Source organism: Leptinotarsa decemlineata, unplaced genomic scaffold (genome assembly GCF_025532065.1).
Source record: "Leptinotarsa decemlineata unplaced genomic scaffold, Ldec_3_MD MMD2_tig00026354_RagTag_RagTag, whole genome shotgun sequence".
NCBI classification, from domain to species: Eukaryota; Metazoa; Arthropoda; class Insecta; order Coleoptera; family Chrysomelidae; genus Leptinotarsa; species Leptinotarsa decemlineata.
The window spans coordinates 3,129,301-3,150,123 of NW_027412702.1; the positions used below are offsets into that span (position 1 = coordinate 3,129,301).

Genomic DNA, 20,823 nt, shown 5'->3' on the forward strand with positions numbered 1-20,823 from the left:
TAATTATGCCTCTTAATAGACCACACACACCAAACATTGATACTAAATCGTCTTTGGATTATGTATTATGTCTACTACAATAGTGTAAATTCTTTTCTATTACCCATCCCACAATTTGAAAAATTAGCCTCATCGCTTCTTATAAGGGGAAGTCTTATGTTTCTTCAGAATTCGTTGAATAACATACGGTGGAATAGCAGGGGAGCCCATGATGCAAAATGGGGATTTACTCGAGCGTTGTCGAGACATATTAGGTTGCAAAGCTTAGATGATAAGAAGAAAAAAATGTTATATAATATATACCTTTTCATCGGTGGGGGAAGCTGCTATAGATTTTTAAATATGTAAAAAAATACTGTTGTATGGACATACTCGAACGCATCAGATATTGATAGCATCAATGTCCTACGTATTTTTAATAATGTTGGTATGTTAATCTGATCGTTTGCATGATGTGGGTGGTTGTACGTAAGGGTTAAAAGTGAAAAGAAAAAAATGTATTCAAGCGCGTCAGGTTTTTTAAGGGGGTGTTAAGTGTAACAAAAAAAAGCTCTCATTCAATAATCTGACGATTTCGATCTGACGCAAACTCGCGGCCATTATTATAATGTGCAAAAAAATTCGCCATTTTGAAATACTCAAGCGCGTCAGATTAATATATATATATATATATATATATATATATATATATATATATACATATATATGGTTCATCTTTATGTTTTAGACGTGCTATCTCATAATCTGACGATTATCTAGATGGATTCGCTTAATCTGACAAAAACAATATTTTTTTAAATATTTTTTTCAATTAATTGTACTTAATTAATTGGAAAGCTCAGGAAATATCATGCAAATAAATAGGTGTATGTTTTTTAAGTAGAATACTTGTATTTATAAAAACATAATTTTGAAAAAATGCTCAAAAAATTATTTTTTCTTCACGAACGAGTCTCTGTGATCAGCTGTGATGGCGTCATGGCAACAGAATTCAGAATGGGGACGGAGTGAGAGAGTAATAGATAGAGAAAAAGTGAATAGAAAATAGAGGAATAGAAACTCGGATATGGAAATATAGGTATCACACAGCTGCACGCATTAAACTTTATCGACGAATTTTTGTTATTTCGGCTTGCGGAAATCGTCAGATTATATATTTTTCGTTATCCATGAATTATTTTCTTCAAAATAAAAAAAAACAGCTACACTCGAGAATGTCAAAATGACGTTATTTTTTTACAACTTTGCTGCCCTCCCCTCTTTAGTCACTCTCAAATTGTCAGATTACTGGAATATACACTTTTTAACAGGTAATTAACTCACCCTACCTTAATCTGACGCGCTCGAGAATTTCTGATAATCATATTTGGTGGAGGTACTTAACCGGGTACAAGGTATCCCCTGTATATTAATTGCCGCGCTTTAGTAAATCCCGAAATCCCCGCTTGGACTCCCCTATTAGAACAACCACTACTGGTGAACCAAGTAGGATTCTAACATATCACATTTTTCTTGATGGGGAAACGGCATTTCCAATAATATTATAATAATTTATGACATTGTCATGACATACTCGAGAATATTTGACAAATATCATTTCAACAAAGTTTCAAGGCAACTTGATTACTCATTATAATTATGTTTTATCGAATCAAACACTTTTTTTCCAACCAAATAAATACATATTTCCACATAAGTCGCTCATTTTCAACTTTAGGAAGGAAGGTGATATGAGCTTTGTTGTTGAGAATGTTTTTTCGAATCAAAATACATGATAAAATATAGGGTGTTTCTTTTGAAAAAAAAATATAATTTTTTGAAATATTTTGAAAACGCGACTGACAATTTTTTTTTTGTTTTCGGCACCGAGAAGGCCATTAAAATGCTACTAGTTCGCCATTTAACTGAATTCATAGCTGAATAATAACGAAGTTGGCAATGGTGCCGACTTAATTTGGAACACCCTGTGTATATTTTAATGCCACGGTTTTTTTAGTATCTAATTAGCCCACACAGTGGCGTCTTGAATCGATTTGTTTATAAAAAATCATTTTTAATATCGTTACGCCACTGTGACTCTCGAAGTTTTAATGTTCAAAACTATACAAAAAAATTTTCACTCAAAATTTCAAAAATTATACTGAGATACACGTAAAGGAAGAGCAAGTAGTCACAGTAAGCGAATATGGAATGAATGAAAAATATTATACTACATAACACGTTATTGAATTAAACAGGAATATCCCTACATACAACTTTGAAATTTAGTATTTACGTTACTCACATGTCCAACTTTCAAAAAAATTGGTGCCATACTGTGAGAAATTGTTCAAATATCGCATACAATTTTATAATTGTTTGATTACATTGTACGTATATCACCCATTCTATAGTTACGGCATTATATACAGTGTCACCATTGAAGTGCGCATCATATGGAAAACTTTTTTTTTTCGAAAAGTTTCAATGAAGTTTAACTTCAGCACTTGTTTGTGCTTTAAATTTAACTTAAAAGGATGCGGCCAACTGCGACCCACTGACGTTCAGTGTTTGTCAAATTCAACTTTTTTTTTGAAAAAAATTTAAAAAGTACATTTCTAGATCGAATTTACCAAAAAGTTACTTGAAAAAGTTGTGTCTACGGCAATTTTATATTCATATGCCAAATTTTATGCAACTAGGATAAAGTTAACGTTGTGCTTATTTTTGACAGATATCTCCTTTATTTTAAAAAGCAAGTTCGGTTAATTGTCATCAATTCATGTATACATAACAAACTCATTATGGTGTTTAACTTTTCTGATAAATTTTTACTCATACGGACATTTTTAGAGAGAAATTAAAAATGTGCTATAAAATTTTTAACATGACTGGTGCAAAGTTTCAATCACTTGGCTATTTTCTTAAACAAACGTCAGTACCTTCAATTTTGAAAAAGCAGACACAACTCAAAAACTGCAATAAGTATTAATAAAATCACTAGAGTTGAAATTACATTAAAATTTCAATATTCAGTATTTACAGATTATTTATGAACACTAACTAAAGCGGTAAGGATGCTTAATCACGTTGAATAAAATTTTTAAGTAGGTCTTGACAAACAAAATGCATGCTTTGGTAGTGTCAAGTTGTTGATTTACTTGTCAAATTTTCAATAGTTATTGTTGCAATAATGTTGTCTCTTCAGGAAAGAATGGAAATAGTTTTAATATGTGGTGAGAATACACTATACCGGGAAGTACCTAACATTTTTAATGAACGGCATACAGGAAAAAATGTTCAACATACTACTGTGTCAAGGATAATGTCGAAATTCAAAGAAACAGGATCCATAGCAAATCAATTCAAGAAAAAGCACACTCCAAGTAAATATGATGCGGAGGTCCAACTTAATATTTGTTTAAAAGTTATTGAACACGGGCAAACGAGCATAACCGATATTATAAAAAATACTAATTACAAGAGAGAAAGTGTTAGAAAAATTTCATTAAAGAATAAATTTTGGCTTTTCAAGCCAAAATTTATTAACACATTAAAAGAACGAGATTCTGATGTCCGTTTGGGGTTTTCATTCTGGTTTCAAGGAGAGAGAGAAGAAAATGTAAAGTTTCCGTATAAAATTTTATGGACAGATGAGGCAACGTTCTCTTCAAATGGAACGGTAAGTTCTCAAAATTGCCGATGGTGGACCCAAGAAAATCCCAATTTCACAGTTGGATGTAGTGATCAGTATTCCTTTAAAACTAATGTATGGTGTGGGATACTTAACGACCAAATAATTGGGCCATTTTTCTTTAGAGAAAATTTATCATCCGTCGGTTATCTCAACCTTTTAAATAATGAGGTTAGTGAAGTTTTAGATAATATGCCTTTAAATATTAAATACGACCTATGGTATCAGCTTGATGGCGCACCAATACATCACACTGTTGCTGTAAAACAGTCTCTCCAAGAAATGTTCAGAGGCAAAGTTATTGGACGTAACTGGGAACATTATTGGCCACCTAGATCACCCGACTTGACGCCTTCAGATTTTTTCTTGTGGGGTTACCTGAAACAAAAAGTGTACCGAAGGAGACCATTTACTGACATACAACATCTGGAAAATACCATTCGCGAGTGCTGAGCAAATATAAATCCCCGATTTAATAAAAATACAGTTACAGATGTCAGTAGAAGGACCATAATTTGTATTGAACGTGGAGGACGACATACTAAAATGTAGGAAATGTGTTTGACAACCTCATTTAGATCAATAAGTAATTTTTTGTACCCATTCGTATTTTCTATAATATCATTGTTGTTCAAAATTTATAATAATAATAATAGTTCTATCGAAATTATTTGCATTTTTTTTTAGTTGCCTCTGCTTTTTCGAAATCAAAGGTTTGTTTAAGAAAATAGCCAAGTGATTGAAACTTTGCACCAGTCATGTTAAAATTTTCATAGCAAATTTTTAATTTCTCTCTAAAAATGTCCGTATAAGTAAAAATGTATCAGAAAAGTTAATTAAACTCCATGATGAGTTTCTTATGTATACATGAATTGATGACAATTAACTGAACTTGTTTTTTAAAATAAAGGGGATATCTGTCAAAAATAAGCAAAACGTTAACTTTATCCTAGTTGCATAAAATTTGGCATATGGATATAAAATTGCCGTAGACACAATGTTTTTTCAAGTAACTTTTTGTTAAATTCGATCTAGAAATGCACTTTTTCTATTGAAAAAAAAAGTTGGATTTGACAAACACGTCAGTGGGTCGCAGTTGGCCGCATCATTTTAAGTTAAATTTAAAGCACAAATAAGTGTCGAAGTTGAACTTCATTGAAACTTTTCGAAAAAAAAGTTTCCCATATGGTGCGCACTTTAATGGTGACACTGTATATTATAAAAACAACTACTAGACCAAATTTTAAGGTGAAAGAGATAGTGTTGAAATATTACATGTTTGAGGAGGTATGGCGGGTATTTTGGACCGTCGGATTGGTATGGCGTGGTGATTTTCGTACAAGAATTGTTTAAAAAAATCAGCCTGTAAGAAATAAATTTGAAAAAAAACCTAAAATGTATGGCGGGTCTAAACACCCACCGGAGAAGTATGGCATATAGCGAGTGCCGGATTTTTTCTAGTTGGAATACCGATAAATTGAAGAAATGTTGTGAATCCGAATATTCGAGCAATTTCAATTAATTATTCTGCAGTTGCGTCCCGCGCACTAACGGTAAGAAGATCATTTTCCTTACACTTATTACGTATATGAACCATTCTAAGAGCGCCATACTGTACGAAATGACTTACCAAGATCTGCCACCATCTCTCGGTCTATATGTATTATAATAACATGATACATAATTGAACTCAATGACTAATACTCTCTCACCTTAATGGTATCACATTGTGCACCTTTTCTTTACTCTTTATATCTCTCTTTTATACTTTATACTCTTTACTGATGCCTCAAGGAGAGAATTTATAGCAATTTTTCAGTTTATTCAGAGAGAAAACGTAAAATTAATATGAAAACGATATCATTCAATTAGTCGCCATATCCAACAACTGAATTCAATAACGAATCCTGGTGAATACCCACCATCTACGCAATACAATTATAATTTCCAAAGGAATTATCTCAATCAGACCCTCGGCACGCACTCCCATCGTCATAGTGGAAATCAGTGGTGTGAGATCAGATTAAGAACCTACATAACGGACCTAATCCTCGGACTCGCTTTCATTATAAACGCCGGACCCTCCATATTCCTTTTCTGAGAGTATTTGGAATAACTTCCATCACAGAAGATTGTAGCGTTTAAGTAATTTCGACATTGTTGGACGAGCGTCGCATAGATGTATGGAAATTCCTCTGATATTCAATTATTCCTTGGCAACCCCACTACTGAAATGTATATTGAAGCGATCAAGACACCGAGAAAAATATTTTCCACTTCTATAGTCTGCCCGGAAATGAGAAAAACTGCAGCACTAATATATGGCCTATGGCACTAATATATATATTAGTGCCATAGGCCTACTGCATTCAAATAATTCACTCTCAACGAATTGAATACGTGAATAAGTATACAAAACTAATACTTGAAAAATCTTATTCATAACAAACAAAATAACAAATCAACTACGACAAATGTGAAAATATGTCCAGTAGTAACCAAGACATTCTCCAACAAATAAGTATTTAGTTGGAGGGGATTGAGAAAACATTATTTTTTTGAAGGCGGTATAAATTGACATTCCTTTTAATTATACCGTCAATAGACACACTGCACCCTTCAATAGGACCGACTTGGCTTTTTCCATAAATCATACAACGAATTTCCTCGACGGATCAAAACTCTAATCAGAGAAAGAAACCGTCTCAGAAGAAGATACCACAGGACTCTATTTCCAGGAGATAGAGCCAATGCGAATGCGAAAGCCAGCGAAGTGAAACGCGCCATCCTAGACTTCAGGAATGAACGCTGGCAAGAATACCTCCTGGGATTTGAGCCCGGAGATAGCTCTCTCTGGCGATTAGCCAAGAGCAGAAAAAACAAAAGAGAAGCCCCTACGCCAATACACGGTCAACGTGGTGTCTGTTTCACAACGGAAGACAAAGCCTTAGCCTTCGCGGATACTATGGAAAGCCAATTCAGGCTGAACATAGATCCAAACGATGATATCGATAGAGATATACGAATCGAGGAAGCAGTGGAAGAAACACTGTTACTCGAGGACGTAGACGTCATCAGACCAGTATCAGAAGAAGAACTGAACGGACTGATTCGCGCCACCAAGCCCAAAAAAGCCCCAGGAGCTGACGCAATAACAAACAGGTTATTAAAACAGCTGCCAGACAACCAAAAAACGACGCTCAAAAACATTATTAACAGCTCGCTAAATCTCAGATACTTCCCTAAGAGCTGGAAGCACGCTGAGATTGTAATGTTACCAAAAAAAGGACAAGACCCGAAATTCCCCCAAAACTACAGACCCATAAGTCTGCTGGCTCCATGGCCAAGGTCGCGGAGAGAGTAGCCCTGCAAAGGTTGGACGAGGAGATCGAAGACAGACAACTCCTACCGGACGAGCAGTTCGGCTTCAGGAGAGATCATTCCTGCGAACTACAAGCCCTAAGACTGGTTGAAAACTCAATCCAAGAGATGAATAGGAAAAGACACGTTCAAATACTACTATTAGACATCTCAAAGGCCTTCGACCGCGTCTGGCACGAAGGTCTTCTACACAAATTGATTAATTTCAACCTACCACTGGGACTAGTCAAGTGGATAGGATCCTACCTGAAGGACAAAACTTTTTCGGTGAAGCTTAACAACATACGCTCGCCGGTGAGACAAATAGAAGCTGGAGTGCCTCAGGGTGCAGTACTCTCACCCACACTCTACAACCTATATGTCAGCGACCTCCCGAGAACCGACCACGTCAAGGTCTCTCTCTCTATGCAGATGACACCGCCCTGATGTCCTCGTCCATGGCGAGAGAATTCGGGGTAGCCTACATGCAGACAGCAGTTGCAGCTCTCGAGAACTGGTTCCTGGACTGGAAAATCCGTGTGAACCCCGCAAAAACACAAGCGATAGCATTAGGCAGGCAAAGCGCCCACCCAAATCTCAGAGTTATCATGGCAGGACAAGAAATCGCCTGGAGCCCACAGGTTAAATACCTAGGTCTAACGATAGACCGCAAGCTCACCTGGGAGAAGCATATACAATCAGTGAAGACTAAAGTGAGCGCGGGGATGGCACAGCTATATCCCCTACTCAACCGCAAGAGCAAGCTAAGTCTCAAAAACAAAGTCTTACTTTATAAGACTGTGTTTAAACCAATGATGATGTATGCCTCAGGAGTCTGGGGACAAACAGCGAAAACTCACGTCGAAATTCTGGAACGGGTCCAGAATAAAATTCTAAGGATGGCAACAAACGCTCCGTGGTATGTACGGAACGCAAACATCAGACGGGATCTGAATCTCCCAACCATTCGGGAGAGTATACAGACCCGAAATAGAGGAGTCTTCGAATTGGCCGAAACTCACGGAGACCCCCTAGTCAGGGCCGCGGTAGATTATGATATCGACGACCCTTCCCGCTTCAAAAGGCCTCGCATCTCCGCGAGGTGAGGTCACTGGCTAGTAACCTCAGGAAGCTACGAGTTGAACAAAGTTTCAACAAAGAACACGGCGGCGAGAACCTAGTCTCGACCGTGCAACGCACATTTCAAAGTCAAAACTGAGCCTATATCACAGGCAGAGAGAACGAAAGAGTCGGGGATTAGAAATCCAACTCGATATAGCAGAAGATAGGGATTGGCTGCCTACTGCATTCAAATAATTTACTCTCAACGAATTGAATACGTGAATAAGTATACAAAACTAATACTTGAAAAATCCTATTCATAACAAACAAAATAACAAATCAACTACGACAAATGTGAAAATATGTCCAGTAGTAACCAAGACATTCTCCAACAAATGAGTATTTAGTTGGAGGGGATTGAAAAAACATTATTTTTTTGAAGGCGTCATACCGTCAATAGACACACTGCACCCTTCAATAGGACCGACTTGGCTTTTTCCATAAAAAAAAAATATCACATTATTTTTTGTTGGAAGTTTAAAGGCCATGGTAGAGGGGTTAGTCTTACTTAGCGATTTTCTTCGGTTCACTTTGAGAGCGCGAATTGACGCGAATTTCACCAACCAAGTTCACGTTCTGGAAAGTGCTCATTTTAGGATTTATTCTACGTCAAAGGTTCCAGTTTTACCTTTTATGTCCATTTCTTATTGAATTTTCAACTACAATTGAAAACAAGTATTTATTGTATGTATATACATGTTACATGTATATATATGTATATACATACGTGTTAGGAATCACACGTTAAAAGGTAAGACCTCGTTAGTCCATAGCTCGCACAAGTTTCTCAACTTCTGAGTCTTGTCGTTCGTATGGGGGCGACAGCTGATTAACGGAAAAACAGATTTTAAACAGTTTTTTTTATATTGTATTGTATATATTGTATGCAAGTATGCTTGCAATATTTTATTAGTTATGCAAATATATACTACTAGCGATCAGCCCAGGCTCTGCACGGGTGTAATGCTAATACTAAATATACTACAGAATGTCTTTGTATACAACGTTCACAGCCTTTTGTCAGTAGACAATACAAACATCTTTTTTTTAGAAGTTACTCTTGAAAGAGCGACATATAATTTGCCGGTACCACCGCAACCGTTATGTCCTTGCATTTTTTATCTGTTAATATCTTCGAAAATATTTATTCAAATTACATGCTGTAAGGGGCCAAATTGATCACATTATGGACAGATAAGATAAAGAATATCTATATCTTTTTCACTGTATCTGTAGAGTAGGAAGGGTGAGTGTAGGCCCACAGCACTTAGTCCACATGTGTCCCATTGTACATTCTCCCGAGGAGTTGTCCTTCTAGGTCATCGTCCATCTTGTCCTTTCCAGGAAGGTGGACAGGTCACTAGGAGACGTCTCCTTTATATCGGCAGGTGTAGGCCAAGACTCGCCAAACACACACTCTCTTATTGACGGTAACTCCGGATACTCACATTAGACATGCCTGCCAGTTTCCTCTTCCTGTTCACACATTCTGCATAGAGGTGTGTCCACTAGCCCCATATTGTGAAGGTGTTTTCTTAGTTGACAGTGGCCAGTACATTTTTCCTGGTCATCGCCAGATATTTCTTCGGTGCCAGCCAGCTTCCCAGGGTCGCCGAGGGTGATCCTGGCAAGATTGCATCCTTTGATTTCATCCCATATCTTTAGGGATTGAGCATGGGTGTGAAGTTAGGCTAGTTCTGCAAGTGTCGAAGTCATCAGGCCACTGGGTCCTAAAATTTTTAGTCCAGCTTAAGAGTCGACAATGTGATTGCCTTTACTCCTGTCGTGGCCTTCAACTCACCTCAGAATAATTTTATTATCTACCAAGGCTTTGGCTAAATCTTGGTGGCACTGTAGTACTAGCCCTGAGATGAAGGATATATTGAAGATAATTTTATAAACGCGCTTTTATTGCACATCTCGAATATACAAAATTTCAGCCTCCGAAAATATAGCGGCACGGAGAAACAGTGATAAAAAGGTAATTTTCATACGTTAACGCTCCCCTTTTACCCCCACGAAGGCGCCCCACTTGAAATATTTGAAAATACTTTCGTAGTGCGCATGTACGAGCTGAGGATCATCTATAAACCAAATTTTAGCTTCCTAGGACTCACCAGCAGGGATAAACAGAGATGAATTGAGTGTTAAGTGAGTGACTTTCGCATTTATATGTATAGATTATTCTAAATTGAATTTTTTTGTTCTTTTAAGTAACGGCCAATCACAAAACTCACTTTGTAGCAATTTAAAAACATCACTTCTCTATCACTACTCGGTGTCTCATTGATCGGTTCATGTTCCATCAAAATACTCTTGTAGTGTATGTACTCCTTTCATCGTCCAACATATTGAGGTAGACAATAGGAAATTTCCCATCTCCTTCTACTAGAGTGCTTATCAGATGAATCATCGACGGCTATATAGTGATAACCGACCCCACGGAATGGCGATGAAAGTGGGAATTCATCCACTGACATATTGCCAATCGAATTTTCTTTTCTATTAAATGTCATTACGTAGAAATGCCTTTTGTGTAGAAGGCGACACGTTTGTCTTTATTAGATATTAAGTTTTGCCGGGTGGGTGGTTTGGATAAACCCCTTTGTTGCAGCGGTTCGACTTCGACAATAATAGGTTTCCATTATTTTCTTAGCACCGGTTTCAGCGTTGAATGAAACATAATTGGAAATATGTACCTTCAATTAATTTTCAATATTTGTAACGTGATTGTTCGAATACGGTACGGATAATTTTTCCGTTTTGGTATTTTATTGGTCACATTGGAATTTACGGAGTTTGAAACAGGTTGAATAAGCCGCAATTCTATCTTATTTCTATCATTTTCCACATATCCACCGTTGTCACTTGGAAAACTCCGCCATTCAAATAAATCGTTCATTATATTTCAACATACAAAAATGATAATTGTAATTTACCCATCTAAACAACAGAATGCCCCAAAACATTATCATGCATAGTGCACGTGATCTCCCAGATGAGGCTGCTTGTACAGAGTCGCACTAAGGAACGACAGATTTTTTTTAACAATATGCGGCTGATTATAGGACATTATTTTAGGTGGAATGTAGGGACACAAATTAGCAGTTTCTTAAGCCGTATCGGTACTTGACGTTTTAAAAATTGTATACTTTAAAATACCGTATATGTACACACTACAGGCGTTAAAATATAACTGATCACTCCGACACTGTAACAATGAATTATTTCGTCAGCCGATTGCAGTTGAATCTGATTGGCGAGCGAAAGGTCGCTTGTTCACTTTACCCAATAGATGCAAATGTGCGTGGTGATCATGCTTTGATCACGCATCTATCTTTTTACGGGTTACTTTGTTTCTTGGATGGATATAGTTTAGGCCATTGGGGTCTACCGAGATTTAAAGACCTTGATTACACCGTGTGTTCATATATCTGGTGTCTGTAGAGTAGGGAGGGTGAGTGTAGGTCCTTAGCAATTAGGCCACATGTGTCCCATTGTACATTCTCCCGAGGAGTTGTCCTTCTAGGTCATCGTCCATCCTGTCCTTTCCAGGAAGGTGAACAGGTCACTAGGAGACATCTCTTCAATATTGGCATGTGTAGGCCAAGACTCGCCGAACACACACTCTCTTAGGCAACCTTGAGGTGTCTCACGGTGGCCTCCACGAAGGTTTTGGAAGGTGCAGTGATATAACTGTCGTTGCGCGACTTCTTCAACCTCCTTGGGGTTCCCTCCATGGAGGTGCACAAGTGAGGGAGATTTCCTTCAGGGACAGCCGGTTTCTTGCCTTTATTCAAAGCGGATCTCTTGGCGCCCGCCGCAGGAAGTGTCCTTGCTGTTGGAGGTGATCTGCTATGTCCAGCCTCATTTCAAGCGGTAGATTGGGGTGGACATTTCTCTTCATCCCTAGCCACCGTCTTCGATTGAGGTGAGTACTTCTGTCCAGCCTCAGGATTGGTTTTTGTTATTGTTGATTCTGTTGTTTCATTCATGTGTGTTCCCACGAGTAGCAAGGGAAGAATTGGTCACCTCCGGCAGAGCCCCGCATTACCAGAGGTAGGCTGACTACAATGAAGTTTCGCCCAGTTCCCCAAGGGGATCGTTCGTGACCGCGTATCACCCTGCGGCCATTCAGCTGTCGGCACGATTCCTTACACCTTAGCTTGGGTAGGCTGGTACACGGTGGCAGGTTTTGCAAAGACTTATGGGGAGTTTTATTTCCCCTCACCCTACTTATTTCTGCCACTGACCAGGAGTCCGGCGAACCCGTCCGTAAGGCCACATTGGCCGTTCCCCTATCCGCCACCTGGGTACGCGTCCTACAGGCCAACCCACAAGCACTTTGTGTTCAATTTCAGCCACTTAAATTCAACTTACTGTTTTAGCCTCATATAAGAAAAACATCATACGTTTCTGTATTACATCCATATATCACTAGCAGTTGGAGGATGGAATTTCCACAGATTACTCCAACACGTAACTTTATTTACTAGTTTCGCAAAGTTCAATAAACTATAGCAGCTTCTAAGTATGAGCCATCTTTCTAATCCAGTAGTAATTTTTTTCTGAAACCTAACTGTCTGTAACTAATGGTACGTGATTTTCACTTACTCTGGACACTCGGATTCCTTTCGCTATTGATATTTCAGTTGTTTTAGCAATGATTTACACTAATGGTTTTCAATTTATGTGGCATTCTTCATTTCTGTTGTATCCTGACAGCTACGACACATTTATTGAATGGCATCAACTTCCCGCTGAGAAAATTGAAAATTTTCAAAAAAAGAGGAAAAATTTCCATTCAAGTGATTCCGTCAAATAATTTTCGAAATTTTGAGCTCGAAAAAGCGAGAAGTTGCAAGTATGACCTGCAGGATCAACCGTTTTTCGGATTATTTTTATTTATTTTATTTCTCTTCAACTCATGAGTAGAAATTACAAATTACACATAAAAAAGTAATGCCACTAAAATGCTCGATCAAATCAAAAATTGATAGGAAATGGAAACTTGCAATCATCAAGGCTTTCTGATATATTAAAAACAATATTATTATGTTTGTGCAAGTAATCTTAGTCAAAATGCAAAAAATGTACGGGAGGAATAATGTAAAAGTTGCTGTCCCATTAAAATTTGGATATTTTTCAAACTTTATTGTGGGGGTTTTGTGGAGGCCTCAGGGCAGCCTGGACTTGACTATCATTGATATTAAGTATTTGTGGTGAAGTAGGCGAGTGTCAAACATGTTTTATCGCTTGCATCGCAAAATATCTGCAAATCTATCGAAAAGAGAAATGAAAATTTCTATGTTTTTTACCATTTTTTATCGTAACTAACGTTACTGCAGTTTCGTCCTATATGGACATTCTCAAACTAATACAATAAGTTTGAGAATGTATTATTTTGAAAATGACCATATAGGACGAAACTGCAGTAACATTAGTTATAATTAAAAGTGGTAAAAAACATAGAAATTTTCATTTCTCTTTTCATTATGATCTCCTACCACGTAGTAACGGCTACATCCATCAATTTATTGAAGCAAATCTATCGTTTGGCGGCAAGGAATTCTTGGGCAATAATAACTATCAACCATGACTATCAACAATGAGAGTTTTTGAATATCAGGCTTTCTTTACCATGTAGGTATTATTCAAATCACCGAAAATTAACACTCTAATATTTCGTACGGTTTTAATGATGATTCATTCATCACCGGAATATTTATTGAATCAGGTACTCCCACTCCTCTGAACAAGTTGAAAATGTTAATAATGTAAGAAAATAATTCCTAATATTATTTTTCAAGCCCTTCCGTAAGTCATTTCTCTGTAATTGTTAAATAAAAGCATATGAAATGAACGACGTCCAAAATAATATTTATCACATTGCTGATACAACCGGAACACACGTCTCGAAAAGCCCGCACCTATGAAATAAAATGAATTATAAATAAAAGCCTGGAGAAATACCGGAATGCAGAGAAGTGCAAGCTTTACACGATCTAGGGACTTTCGAGCATGTTCATCGCTGTACGCAGTCGCAAGTTGGCCACACTGGCGTTCGCCAAGTCTGTTTTACACCGCAGTCGAGCTTTTACACCACTGAAACGCTTTAATTGGAGTTATATCGAATGATCCTTCAGAACTGCATTTCTATATTTTGTGACTTCTTGAAAGGTAATTTAAACTTTCCTGTCGAATCAACTAGTCGAATTCATTTCAGTATTTGTGAAAACTAGGGCGAATCAAAAGTGATATATTTTTATAGCGTGAATCTGGCTATCTAAAGATTATTGTGAGTTCAGTGGTCTTGGAGTTGGAGATGCTGTATCAAAGTAGTCCTTGTCGGATCGTTGTAGTGTCGTTATTCGCCAAAACCTCACAATTTATATAAAAACACGCACTAATTACTAATAATTTGGGAACAAAATCCACGGACATCAAACGTTAAACTAGTGAAGACTGATAACCTTTGGATTTTGATTCATAACTACTCAAAAAATACATCATTTTTCAAAAAAGTGCGGCCGCGAAAAGTGACAAGTGTGAATTGTTATTTTTTCAGCCAAACTGTATGAAATTAGTTGCTTTTGAGTAGTCAAATCGTAAATTAAGGTGTCTTCAGAGAGTTCCTGGATTATTTTTCAAGGATTCTGCGAAAAACTATGTAAAATGTGATATTCCTTTCGTCTTTAACAGGTAATCAAATTTCAAGCCATTGATTATTTTAAATGTATTCAGTGTCAACTGTCCGTTGTTTATTGAGACTGGCCATTGATTCTCGTATCTACCTAAAATGGCTCGTGGTCTTGTCAAGTTCAATTTAAAACGATTCCTGTTGAATTATTTTAACCTGAAGTTCAAAATGGCTGACAGCAGTGGTATTTTATACCTCATGTATAAAAAAGACCAAGGTGTGCTGAAACGAAATACCAATACCTTTTATATATAGTCTCTGAATAAAATGTGGCTCATTACTGCCCGACTGCTCCAATGTAATATATTTCATTTGAATTGATCAACTAAAATACCTGAATGATTTTAGCAATTCAACTTCTGATGGGCGTAACGCAGAATATATGAAAACACCTGTGAAAATTCTTCGTGATTTGGTTTCGTCATTTTCTTAGTAGAGATGGAAAACACTTTTTATTATAGAAAAAAAACCTAGTGAGTAGTCACAAAAGAGGGCGGCGATCTCTCTGATAAAAAATTTACTGATTCTTTCGAATGGAGGGCCCTTGTACCTTTCAGGTTCAAAATAGGAGTAGGTACCCATATCTTGAAATTCTCATGATAGGTTTTCTGTTCTATTTCTGGATTACTTTCAATCTTAGGTGAGTCATTGAGAAAGAAAATCTATGTATTTCATTTTCATTGCTTTTATTGTCAGAAAAAGGTATTGATACAATTGAAGTGTGTTTTATATATATATATATATATATATATATATATATATATATATATATATATATATATATATATATATATATATATATATATATATATATATATATGAATAAGGACACAATATTTAAGTTGTGTGTCGTCCACTACTCAAAAGTACAAAAGTAGAACTGGAGTAGCTACCTAATATAAAAATTTTCGCAATCAGCATTGTACGAGGAGGGTATGCTTGCATTATAGGTGCATGTATGAACTAAGAAAATAACATTACGATAGGAAATTTGAAATATTTATTTTCCCTGCGCTATAGAATCTGGCAAATGCCAGAAAAGAAAAAGGAAAGTCTTGTAGTTGCTTTTCGTTCGTTCAACAGCAGGACCTGATACCAATAAAATGTTCACATACAGACCATTTTCGGAATATTACTCCTTATTAGTGCAGGACAGATCTAACCAAGAGTGTAGTGCTCTAAGGTTCTGGACATATATGAAATTGTACGTATGTCTACCAGCTTCGAAAATTTTTTAGCCACGCCCTCTCTTCATTATAAAAAAATTAATAAAACATTTTACAAATTGAGTGATTGAGTATTTGAAATATCTTTATAATTGAAATGGCAAAACTTCAAATATAACTCAGCGTACATTTTGCAAATACGTGGTGAAAATCGAACAAAAAAGTTTTTGAAATGATCATATCAACAGATGTAGGGTTTGATGTAGGGTTGTTGTGGAATTGGTCGCGGTGGTAGTGCACTCGACTCACGATTCCCGTCTCGACCAGACATTTTTCTCACGAGAATGTACCTGGTTGAAGCGGGGATGATTCTGCAACCGTGTTAGGAATCACACGTTAAAAGGTAAGATCTCGTTAGTCCTTAGCTCGCACAATTTTCTCAACTTCTGAGAGTTGTCGTTCGTATGGGGGCGACAGCTGATTAACGGAAAAACAAATTTTAGAACAAATTTTTAAACAAACATGATCTTCTGGTCTAATAAAATTTTCGTTGAACCTGTGATCAGTGGATACAATTCAACAATAAATCGAATCGAAATCAATTTGGTTCTGCCAGCTCAAGGACAAAGCTAACAGAACACACTGATTTCAAGAAACACCACACGAAATATTGGCGATAGATGAAATAACCTTAAATTATAGAGGTAATTCAACGTTTGAGTATAGAACACATGATATCTCCAGACATAAAAAAAAGAAAATCCAAAGTGGTTCTGCTAGCTGGAATTGGAGTTGAAAACTACCTTGAACAATTTTGAAACATCACTCTTTCTTTCTTATTTATTGTGAAGTTTCTGCTTTTCTTCACTAATTCCTCTGGTTCTTTTTTATTATGTAATGACTTCATTCCTACCGGCTCGACAGTTAGAGACCTGATAGTATTGTTTCTATCTGCCATCGATCTCGTCAGTAGTAGTCCGGATTATAAGTAGAAGGTTTGAACTCATTCTGTTTTAAAAAAACCTTATATAATGAGTGGCGATGACGATTTCTCTTATTTGACACCATATGAGATTGACAGAAAATTCAAAAACCACTAATATAAAAGATAAGCGAAGGTCGGCGGTGATGCTAGGTTTTACAACAAACCTCCGGTGAACCCTTGTTTATCTGCGATAAATACTCATGGTGATCCCGTAGATGACGTGAGGGGAGTCTCTGCCACTTCTTACTATAATCGGTGTTTTGACTATCAACGCAAAAATTGCAGGGGTAGTGAAAATATCAGGAAGTGGAAACTGTCGTATGTCAAAAGAATCATTAAAATGGATTGTTAAAAAAATGAAGCACCCATCATTAAGTAAATGATATAAATTGTTCGTTACAGAGCATCCATTTCTTGGCCAATATTTTTCTGCGGTAAGGTCAATGTTCCTAATGAGAATACCCCAGAGAAGCAGACAACTGAAATTACGTGAAAATCTTCTCCATTCCTGTTATTATATATCTGCCTTCAAATAACATGCGTGTTGAATTAGAAACATAGTCCCTCGTATATTATAGCTAGGAATACTAAGTAGGAATATATTCTGGTTGTGAGGTGGGGCTGGTACAGTGCTAGGGGCTACTGAGCTTTATCGGATGATCTACTTCGAGCATGGCTGTTATGGGATATTTTTGAAATAGGGTTTTACCGCATGGTGTTTTAAGTGGTTACTAGAACCTGGTATAATGTGTTAGCGGGAGCTATTTTTATACTATTTTGCGACTTTACTTCTTGTACATGTTAGGTTAGGCCTATACCGTTGGCCTTACATGTACCGTTAGATTGTTTATCTTTGATAGTTCTAAATGAAAGTCCACGATATCATATATCTACCTCTTATGTGGTAGCCACTATATGCAAAATACTGATTCAGAATTAAAATGGATACTTTTTTTACAATGCACATTTTAGAATATCTGTCAAATTCCTATAAAAGTTGATACAATTGTCGTATCGTTTAAAAGTTATCACGATAAGATTAACTTGACGCAACGCAGTAAACCATTACGCGTCGCGTCTACTGTGAGACGACGGGGGACAATGCGTGAGGGTAGAGGAGCGGTTTAAGCAATGAAGCGTCATCGCCGAGAACGCGATATGTACGCGGTCAGACGCGTGAGGGCAGACGTCGTTGACGGTTGTGTTAGTTTTGCGAATTTCTTTATAGATAATTCGATTCTCGAAGCTATTCATTACTTAGTGCAGTTGGCATATTATTTTAGTTACTGTATTTTTAAAGTAAATATATAAATTACTAGCTGTGGCTCGCAGCTTCGCCCGCGTAGAATTTGGTTTGTCACATTAAGTTTCGTGACAGATCATTTTAAACAAATAGTTACAATATTTTTTTATTAATCCAAAACTTCAGATTTCCAACTTCAAAACTGACGAAATTGACTGACACTTTATTAACGTACAGCCGAAGCAACTGAACCTGAAATCTTGAAATATGCAGGTAGGTTCTTTCTATAGCGTAAATAATCATCAAGAAAAATAAGGATTTTCCACACCCAAGGGGCAAAAATAGGAGTACAGTGAGTATATTGAAGCGTCAGCGCCATCTGTTACTTTTTCTGACTTCCGTTAGCTTGAAACTCCTGCACAGTTTATGTAGAATTTAGTGGACCTGTTTCAAATATGGCCGCCCGTATTTGTCCTCCAGGGTTTTTCTTTCCCAATATTGATTTTTTAGCGGAGATACATTACAAATCAATTCTAGCTCCTTTCTTTCACTTTCTTTTGACAAAGTTGATGAAGAAATTTTTAAGTTTATAGTGTGTCCTCATGTTACAAAATATTCTTACAACACAAAGTGTGATACGAAAACTGCAATAATTTCCAGAGAATTCCTTAATGGGGATTTTTCCGTTGTTTAATGAGCTGTAATACGTAATATAATGGAAGTAATTCTATTAATCATTTTATTGAGGGGATGTGCAAAGCTATCCCTTATAAAAATGAATAGACAATTGAAAGAATATATTTTTTAATTTTACTGAAATTGCCTTTCTAACTTTATAGAGGCCTGGTAATCGTTAGTTATAGAATTCGAAATATGAAATTGAATATTCCTCTGCCAAACATCGCAAACCAGTCACCGTGACCATCTGGTACTAGTGATATGATTTACGAAGCGAATGCGAACAGCAATTCTTGAAAAATAACTTCAAAGATATGCCCAAGCCGGTTGTCATTTTATAAAATTTATTATAATTTTTTTTCAACCAACTACTACTTACTTTCACATGTATTACATCCTCCGCATTTAAATGAACATGCATTCTATTGTATAACGAATGGGGAATGCATAATAACCAGGTATAAATTAATTTTCTTCAGACCATGAAAATTATTGTATGTGTTACAGTTATTATTAAACTTGTACCGAGCATTTATTTGCATATTTTTATGTTCAAAAAGTAATAAATGCTCTAAAAATTAGTCTTTAATTGATAGGTTTCCTGTCTGCAATGAAAGATCGTTTTATTGTTTTCTCTTTCCTAACTATATATCTCGTTCACTGCAGACAGTGTCATTGAGAATTATTTCGTTTTATTGGTATCACTCAAAGGAGAGATAAAGATATATATCTGCACTCTTTAACAAGTTGAAATGAAATATAAATTCTTTTACACCTGCATCCAACTTGGATCAAGATATTTTTCAATGAACTATATTTTAGTAATTGTCTGATCATTCATTTATGAAAAAAAATATTTAAGAAGAGATCAGTTTTGGAAAAAAAATCTTCGTGGTTTACTACTTACTATGTATACATAAAAATGTATCGGGGTATTGTTTTGGTCTATCTTTTCATGACATATATTCGAACAATCTTGTTTAGTGTAAGTACTAATTTGTCTAGGTCTTTTGTTGGATGTTTTTCATATACTTCAGTATATTATCTTGATCCCGTATCTTACATTCGCTCCAAACATAAGGAGCTGTATCTGTTCCTTGCATTTCCAGCAGCTAGGGTCTCCGTTGAACAGCCATATTTTCTTCAGGTGTCCTCAAAATGGATGGTGTCTGGTGAGTAGTCCTACATTTATAATGGACTGATCTCTGCTCTGGTATGACAGTTTTCTGGTTTCTTTCCCATAAGCAAAATTTTCCATTATTTTTTATTTATTTGCAGATCTGGTGATTTTGGTACTTTCATAGCTACCCTAAGTGCCAAGTTTTCTTCATTGTCTATGACTCCTTGTTATTTTACCCAGAACAGGGTATGTTCCTTTCTGCCACTTATTTCAGTTCTTGTACGGCATTCCCAAGCTCATTTCGACTAATGTCTTGGTTTCATCAGCGCTCTGAGTGTAGCATCTTGGTTTGTGTAAGAATATTGATCCGATCACATTGATATTCCTTTTAGTGTTACTACATGATTGCCTGCACTTCTGCCTGAAAGATGGATGTGTGTATCAACTGGGCAGGTGATTGTAATATATATTTCTGTCCTTACAGTATATTCCAACTCTTGACCCTTGATTTGTTTTCGACTCATGGTGATCATAACTATACAATTTTTTCGAGGAAAGTGTTGTCATATGATCTTATCTAGTTCGCTGAATTTTTCAGTCTAAAATGGCCTTCTCTTACCTCCTCCATTTTCACGAGGAGGATATTCAGAAATGTCTCCAATGCTGCTGCTTGCATGGTGGTTGTCACCCTGATCAGTTTGTTAATAATGAAGGCTTCTTTCAGCTTTGGCCGTGGATGCACATATGCATATGATATCATGGGTTAAACAACCAAT

The 20,823-nt window shown here is 36.5% G+C and overlaps 1 protein-coding gene across 1 annotated transcript in view; it reads left to right on the top strand.

Moving 5' to 3' along the window:
- The first annotated feature begins 14,476 nt into the window (after positions 1–14,476).
- The window catches only part of LOC111503476 (Eph receptor tyrosine kinase), a 448,678-nt gene continuing 442,331 nt past the window's right edge, over positions 14,477–20,823 (top strand). The window contains exon 1 of the mRNA XM_074184068.1: positions 14,477–14,857. The gene's annotated coding sequence lies outside the window, so the exon portion shown is untranslated. The remainder of the gene's footprint in view (positions 14,858–20,823) is intronic.